General features: G+C 41.1%; 1 pseudogene; it reads left to right on the top strand.

Annotated features, from left to right (window-relative positions):
* Positions 1-2,880: 2,880 nt before the first annotated feature.
* LOC123394010 lies at positions 2,881-3,730 on the top strand (annotated as a pseudogene).
* Positions 3,731-7,860: the final 4,130 nt, after the last annotated feature.

The raw sequence follows: 7,860 nt of genomic DNA, 5'->3' as shown, positions 1-7,860 counted from the left end.
ATGAGGATGGACAAAGCAGAGGAAAGAATCAGTGATAGAGAAGATAAAATTATGGACAAAAATAAGCTGAAAGAAAGAGGGAAAGAAAGATATTGGATCGCAAAGGCAGGCTTAGGTTAAATCAGCAACTCCTTAAAGCATAATAATATTCCATGTCATAGGAGTCGCAGAAGAAGATAAGAAAAAAGGAGAGAAGGCTTATTTGAGGAAATTATAGCTGAAAATGTCCCTAATCAGGGGAAGGAAACAGACGCCAAAATCCAAGAAGTACAGAGAACTCCATTAAATTCAACAAAACCTGGCCACCACTAAGACATTTAGCCAAAATAACAAAATAGACATACAAGAATGCTGACAGCAGCAAGGAGAAGAGAAACCCTAATCTCAATAGGAAGACAGATCAGGTTCACAGATCTGTCCACAGAAGCTCGGCAGGCAGAAGGGAGTGACAGAATATAGTCAGCTTCACGATTGGGAAAAAAAAAAAATATGTAGCTGAGAATACTCTACCCAGCAAGGTTGTCATTCTGAATGGAAGGAGAGATAAAGAGTTTCCCAGACAAACAAAAATGAAAGAAAGGAGCTGGTGACCCCTAAACAAGCCCTACAAGAAATAACCAAAGGGACTCCTTGAAGGCAAAGGAGAGACCATAGTGCCAAGTTCAGCAGAGTCATAGGATACAACGTCAATGTGCAGAAATCTGTTGCATTTCTAAACAACAATAATGAATGAGCAGAAAAAGAAATCAAGGAATCTATCCCATTTACAATTGTACTAAAACCCATAAGATACCTAGGAGCACACCTAACTGAAGAGGTAAAAGATGGAATACTGATGAAAAAAATTGAAGAGGACACAAAGCAATGGAAAAACATTCCATTCTAATGCATTGGAAGAACAAACATTGTTAAGATACTATGTTAAACAATCCACACATTTAAGGCAATCCCTATCAAAATACCAAAAGCATATTTCACAAAGCCAGTGCAAATGATCCTAAAATTTCTATAGAACTACAAAAGACCCATGGACACCTCGGTGTCTCAGGGTGTGGGGGTCCAGTCTCACATCAGGCTCCCTGTTTCTCCCTCTCCCCTGGCTCCTCCCCCCAGCCCATGCTCTCCTTCTCTGTCAAATAGATAAATAAAACCTTAAAAGAAAGAAAGAAAGAAAGAAAGAAAACCACAAAAGACCCTGCGTAGCAAAATTCATTCTGAAAAAGAAAACTGGGGGCATCATGATTCTGGTATGATCATGATGATCTGGTATGATCAGCTATGATCATCAAGACAGTATGGTACTGGCACAAAAAACAGACACATAGATCAATGGAACAGAATAAAGAACCCAGAAATGGACCCTCAACTCTATGTGCAGCTAGTATTCACAAAGCAGGAAAGACTATCCAGTGGGAAAAAGAGTCTCTTCAACAAATGTTACTGGGAAAACTGGACAGCCACATGCAGAAGAATGAAACTGGACCACTTTCTTGCACCACACACAATAAGAGACTGAAGATAGATGAAATCTGCACACATGAAAGAGGAATCCATCAAAATCCTAGAGGGGAACATTAAGTAGTAGCCTCTGTGACCTCAGCTGCAGCAGCTTTTTACCAGACATGTTGCATGAGGCAAGGGAAACAAAGCAAACATGAACTACTGGCCCTTCATCAAGATTGAAAACTCTGCACAGCAGGAAATAGTCAACAAAGCTAAAAGGCAGCCTATCGAATAGTAGAGATATTTGGAAATGATGTATCAGAAAGGGGTTAGGATCCAAAATTGATACAGATCTTATCAACCTCAGCACCCAAAAACCCAAATAATCCAGGTAAGAAATGGGCAGAAGATAGGAATAGTAGTGTTTTCTAAAGAAGACATGCAGATGGTCAACAGACACATAGAAAGATGTCCAACATCATTTATCATCAGGGAAAAACAGATCAAAATCATGAAAAGACACCACTTCAGATACTACCTCACCTCTCTGATGGCAAGAGGGGGCCTGATTCATCAGAGAAAGACAATTATCATATGATCTATCTGATATGAGGAATTTGAGAGGCAGGACAGGAGGTTGTGGGGGTTAGGAAAAAATGAAACAAGATGGGATTGGGAGGGAGACAAACCATAAGAGACTCTTAATCTCACAAAACAAACTGAGGGTTGCTGGGAATGGGGGAAGGATAAGGTGGTTGGGTGATGGACATTGGGGAGGGTGTAAAGTTTTTTCCGGCGAGATAAACACAACACCAGGCAAAGTGGGTGCAAGGCAAGATTTAATAAAAACGCTCTCTGGCAAAGTTTCAGGGCTCAGGAGAAGGGGAGCCAGGAAAGTTGCGCCGGGAGGAGGTGGGCACCCTCGGGCGAGGTTCCGCCACTCTGGAAAGCAGAGTGGCGGAAGTCGCGCCCAAGGCAGGGAGGAGGGGGATTTTAAGGGGTCTTGGGGAAAGCTCAGGGGTCTTTTGGCAAGTTTCCCTTATTTGGATATCCCGCCGCTCATCGGGATCCCATTGGTCCACAGGAGCCCGGGGCAGGGGTCTCAGATTCCTGCTTGGGCCTTTGTTCTCCTGTCCGAGCTCAGGCCTTCTGGCGGGAACTTTCGCCATCTTTGGTAGCCCTTCCTGCCAGCCCAACAGAGGGTATGTGCTATGGTGAGTGCTGTGAAATGTGTAAGTCTGATGATTCACAGACCTGTACCCCTGAGGCAAATAATACATTATATGTGAATTTAAAACAAAACAAAACCAACGGGGCCTACCTCATCTTCCCACCAGATACACATTCCATGCAACCCATTAAGACCAAGCAGAAGAGGAACTGAAACACCTTTGCCTCAGAACTTCAAAAGTGTATGAGTTTATCTTGCCTCAATTGACTCAAAGTGTTTATCTCACCCAGAAGATGGAACTCCTAAAGGCCTCCTTTGGCCAATGGACATTCCTATCTGCCATCCTCAACATGCTGTCACTCAGCCTCTCCCCAACATCCCTCCTCAACACCTATTGGTTTGTGGGCACCTAGAAGGTGCTGAAGCCTGTGTGCAGAAAAGTTCTTGTAACTGAGTGCTTTGATGTGCCAGTGCCCTTGGATGGGGTGAGCACCAACACATCATCCCAGGAGGTGGTGTAATACAGCTGGGGAGGCAGGGGACGACCTGTTCTCCTTCCATACATTCTGGAGTGTCATGTGGCAATCCTGTGAGGAAACTGTGGTAGAACCAGGGGAGAGATGCCAGACTTTCAGTGAACTCCCACCACCAACTGAGAGAGGTGAGAAAGGACTACTGGAGTTTGTTACACTGCAAGGCCCACATCAACCCACTCTCTGATTTGGAGGGAAGTGGTTGATGGAGAAGCATTTCCCCCCCATCCTCCCTGGAGGGTTGTGGTAAATATCCTGTGGTTATCACTGGGAGACCAGTTTTTGTCCATCAGACTTGAATTTCTCAGCTTCTTCCTGGTACTAATGGACCTGCTGTTCACTGGGAATCTGGGCTGCAGGGTCAAGCTGAGTGTCTTCACAACCATTGCCTCCATCCTGTGAGGTTTTCTGGGGATGGTGGTCCATATGATGTATTCACAAGTCTTCCAGGCAACTGCCTACTTGGGTCCAGAAGACTGGTTAGGCCTTCTACTCGACCTGGCTTTCCTTCAGCTGCTGCATAGCATTGACGGTCACCACCTTCAAACACGTACACAAAGCTGGTGTTGGAGTTCAAGTGTAAGCACAGCAAGAGCTTCCAAGGAAAGCTGACTTGTTTGCTGCTTCCTTAAGCAGCTGTCCTGTGCAGCCCCCACAGGGTGTCTTGTGACTAGTGACCATCAGTACCACCATCAGCAGGTCCACTCTGTCTCTAAAGGAGTTGAACTCTACTCAGGGCTACAAGGGATTTCAGCAAAGACCCAACCAGAGGCTAAAGGAAGAGGCAGCTGGGTCATTCACAGAGGCAGAACTGTGTTAGAAGTAGCTGTCTTTAGAGGGCAGGCTGAATCCAACATTACATGTTCGTTTGCTATCAACATGTACTGAAACCAAGACACCACTTCACATCTCTCAGAATGGCTGAAATTAACAACACAGGAAATGACAGATGTTGGTGACTAATGCAGAAAAAGGGGAACCTTCTTACACCATTGGTAGGAATGCAAACTTGTACAACCACTCTGGAAAACAGTGTGGAGATTCCTCAAAAGATTAAAAATAGAACTACTCTATAATCAAACAGCTGCACTAGTGGATGTTTACCCTAATGATACAAAAATGCAGATTCAAAGGGGGTACATACACCTTAGTATTTATAGCAGCATTTTCAATAATAGCCCAACTACAGAGAGAGCCCAAATGGGCACTGACTGTTGAGTGCATAAAGAAGATGTGGTATGTATATAGAATGGAATATTACTCAGCCATCAAAAAGAATGAAATCTTACCATTTGCAATAATATGGATCAGGCTAAAGTGTATTACACTAAGGGAAATAAGTCAGTCAGAGAAAGACAAATACCATATGATTTCACTCATATGTGGAATTTAAGAAAGAACATATGGGAAGCAGGAAAAGAAAAAAGGAGATAAGCTAACCATAAGAAACACTTAATGATAGAGAATACACTGAGGGTTGGTGGAGGTGAGTGGGGAATGGGTTAGATGGATGGTGGGCATTAAAGAGGGCAGCTGTGGTGAGCAGTGGGTATTGTATGTAAGTGACGAACCACTAAATTTTACTTCTGAAAACATTATCACGTTGTATGTTAACTAACTAGAATTTAAATAAAAATTTGTAATGGAAAAAAAATATTTCAATAACAGATATTTATAGATATTAGAATTTAAAACTATTCACTATAAATGCAACTAGATCCTGATATCTTCTGTGTTCTCCAATGCCTGGCCACAGATGTCCAAAATGATATTTTTATTTTATTCTCACATTTTGACTTGAAATCATTTAAGAACTAAAGCTGCCCTTTTCTGTGAAGCCCTATAAACTAAATATAAACTATAAACTAAAAAAGCCCTATAAATTAAATATAAATGACTTTATGTAAAGAGATTATCACAATAGCTACATGCATAGACACTCTTTGTGCCTACTGCTCAGTCTGACACTCCAACCAAAGTTTATCAGAGATATTTGCATTATAAACTTGTAAAGAAAGCAAATAACATTGCTTTCTTTAGAATGCAAATGACTGCTTTCTTTAGATTCTGGTGTTTATATATTATAAAGTATATAAAGTAGGAGAAACCTTCCAAGAAGTACCACCTGACTCAGACTTAATCTGCATTATATACAACACTGGACAGACTGACCATTGTATTTCTATAAACTTAGATGATAATGTACTAAGAAAGGGCCCAGGGAACAATGGGAAAAACTTAGTGGCAGTTTGTCCAACATGCCAAAACCTCCACGTACTCACAAACCATGCTTTTGTGGAAGGGGAAAAAAAAACAATAGATATCTATCAAAGACGCTACATGAGGAGTGACTTGGGGGAGTCAGTCACCTTGTAAATCGAGCATTACCGAACTACCCAGAAGACTCTGAGGTAACTATGTGTCAATGGCCTTCTTTATTAATTGCAGAGACCCCCCAAAGCACAGCTCTTCTAATTAGTGGAAAATCATTCAAGACTCATGTAATTCATATAAATGTTCAATTACTGCCTTCATACACAAACTTATGGATAATTAGATTCATTTAAATGTCATGCTAGGAGCAGAAACTTTTCTAAATACAATTAGAATTCATCCCACTGGAGGAAAGTGGGCCTTATGAGACAATCATTTTTTTTTTTTTAAACCTTGACAGTTATTTTTTATTTTTTTTTTTTTTTTTGTTTGTTTGTTTGTTTTGACAGTTATTTTTACTTACTTATTTTAAAATTCTATTTATGTATTTATTTTGGCTAGGTACTTTTAAAAGACCTATTTTTTATTTTTTTATTTCCTTTCAGTGTTCCAGAATTCGGTGTTCATGCACCACACCCAGTGCTCCATGCAATACGTGCCTACCACAATACCCACCACCAGGCTCACCCAACCTCCCACCCCACACCCCTACAAAACCCTCAGTTAGTTCCTCAGAGTCCACAGTCTCTCATGGTTCGACTCCCACTCCAATTTCTGCAAACTCCCTTCTCCTCTCCATCTCCCTATGTCCTCTGTGTTATTCCTTGTGCTCCACAAATAAGCGAAACCCTATGATAATTGACTCTCTCTGCTTGGCTTATTTCACTCAGCATAATCTCTTCCAGTCCCATCCATGTTGATACAAAAAATTGGATATTCGTCCTTTCTGGTGGAGGCTTAATACTCCATAGTATATATGGACCACATCTTCCTTATCCATTCGTCTGTTGAAGGGCATCTTGCTTCTTTCCACAGTTTGGTGACTGTGGCCATTGCTGTTATGAACATTGGGGCACAGATGGCCCTTCTTTTCACTACATCCGCACCTTTGGGGTAAATACCCAGTCGTGCAATTGCAGGGTCATAGGGACGTTCTATTTTTAGTTTCTTAAGGAATCTCCACACTTTGGAGAACATTGGCTGCACCAATTTGCAATTCCCACCAACGGTGCAAGAGGGTTCCCCTTTCTCCACATCTTCTCCAACACACGTTGTTTCCTGTTTTGCTAATTGTGGCCATTCTAACTGGTATAAGGTAGTATGTCAATGTCGTTTTGATTTGAATCTCCCTGATGGCTAGTGATGATGAACATGTTTTCATGTGTCTGTTAGCCATTTGTATGTCTCCATTGGAGACGTGTTTTTTCATGTCTCCTGACTTTTTTTTTTTTTTTTTTTGGACACAGTTATCTCTTTTGTGTGTGTTGAGTTTGAGGAGTTCTTTATAGATCCTGGATATCAGCCCTTTGTCTGTATTGTCATTTGTGAATATCTTCTCCCATTCTGTGGGTTGCCTCTTTGTTTTGTTGACTGTTTCCTTTGCTGTGCAGAAGCTTTTGATCTTGATGAAGTCCCAAAAGTTCATTTTCACTTTTGTTTCCTTTGCCTTTGGAAACATATCTTGAAAGAGGTTGTTGTGGCCGATGTCAAAGTGGTTACTGCCTATGATCTTCTCTAGAATTCTCATGGATTCCTGCCTCACGTTGAGGGCTTTTATCCATTTTGAGTTTATCCTTGTGTATGGTGTAAGAGAATGGTTGAGTTTCATTCTTCTACACGTAGCTGTTCAATTTTCCCAGCACCACTTATTGAAGAGACTATTTTGTTTTTCACTGGATATTTTTTCCTGCTTTGTCACAGATGAGTTGACCATAGAGTTGAGGGTCCACATCTGAGCTCTCTACTCTGTTTACACTGGTCTATTTGCCTGTTTTTTTGTGCCAGTACCATGCTGTCTTGGTGTGATCACAGCTTTGTAGTAAAGCTTGAAATCAGCAATGTGATGCCCCCAGTTTTTTTTTTCTTTTTCAACATCTTAGCAATTCAGGATCTCTTCTGGTTCCATACAAATTTTAGGATTGTTTGCTCCAGCTCTTTGAAAAATGCTGGTGGAAGTTTGATTGGGATGGTATAGAAAGTATAGATTGCTCTTGGCGGTATAGACATTTTAACAATGTTTATTCTTCCGATCCATGAGCATGGAATGGTCTTCCATCTTTTCATGTCTTCTTCAATTACTTTGATGAGTTTTTCTGTAGTTCCTCGAGCACAGATCCTTTAACCTCTTTGGTTAGGTTCATTCCCAGGTATCTTATGGTTCTTGGTGCTATAGTAAATGGAATCGATTCTCTAATTTCCCTTTCGGTATTTTCATCGTTAGTTTATAAGAAAACAGCTGATTTCTGTACATTGATTTTGTAATCTGCCACATTACTTAAT

Source organism: Mustela putorius, unplaced genomic scaffold (genome assembly GCF_011764305.1).
Source record: "Mustela putorius furo isolate JIRA1106 unplaced genomic scaffold, ASM1176430v1.1 tig00001149_pilon_pilon_pilon, whole genome shotgun sequence".
Classification (NCBI taxonomy): Eukaryota; Metazoa; Chordata; class Mammalia; order Carnivora; family Mustelidae; genus Mustela; species Mustela putorius.
This window is presented reverse-complemented; position numbering and strand designations above follow the sequence as displayed.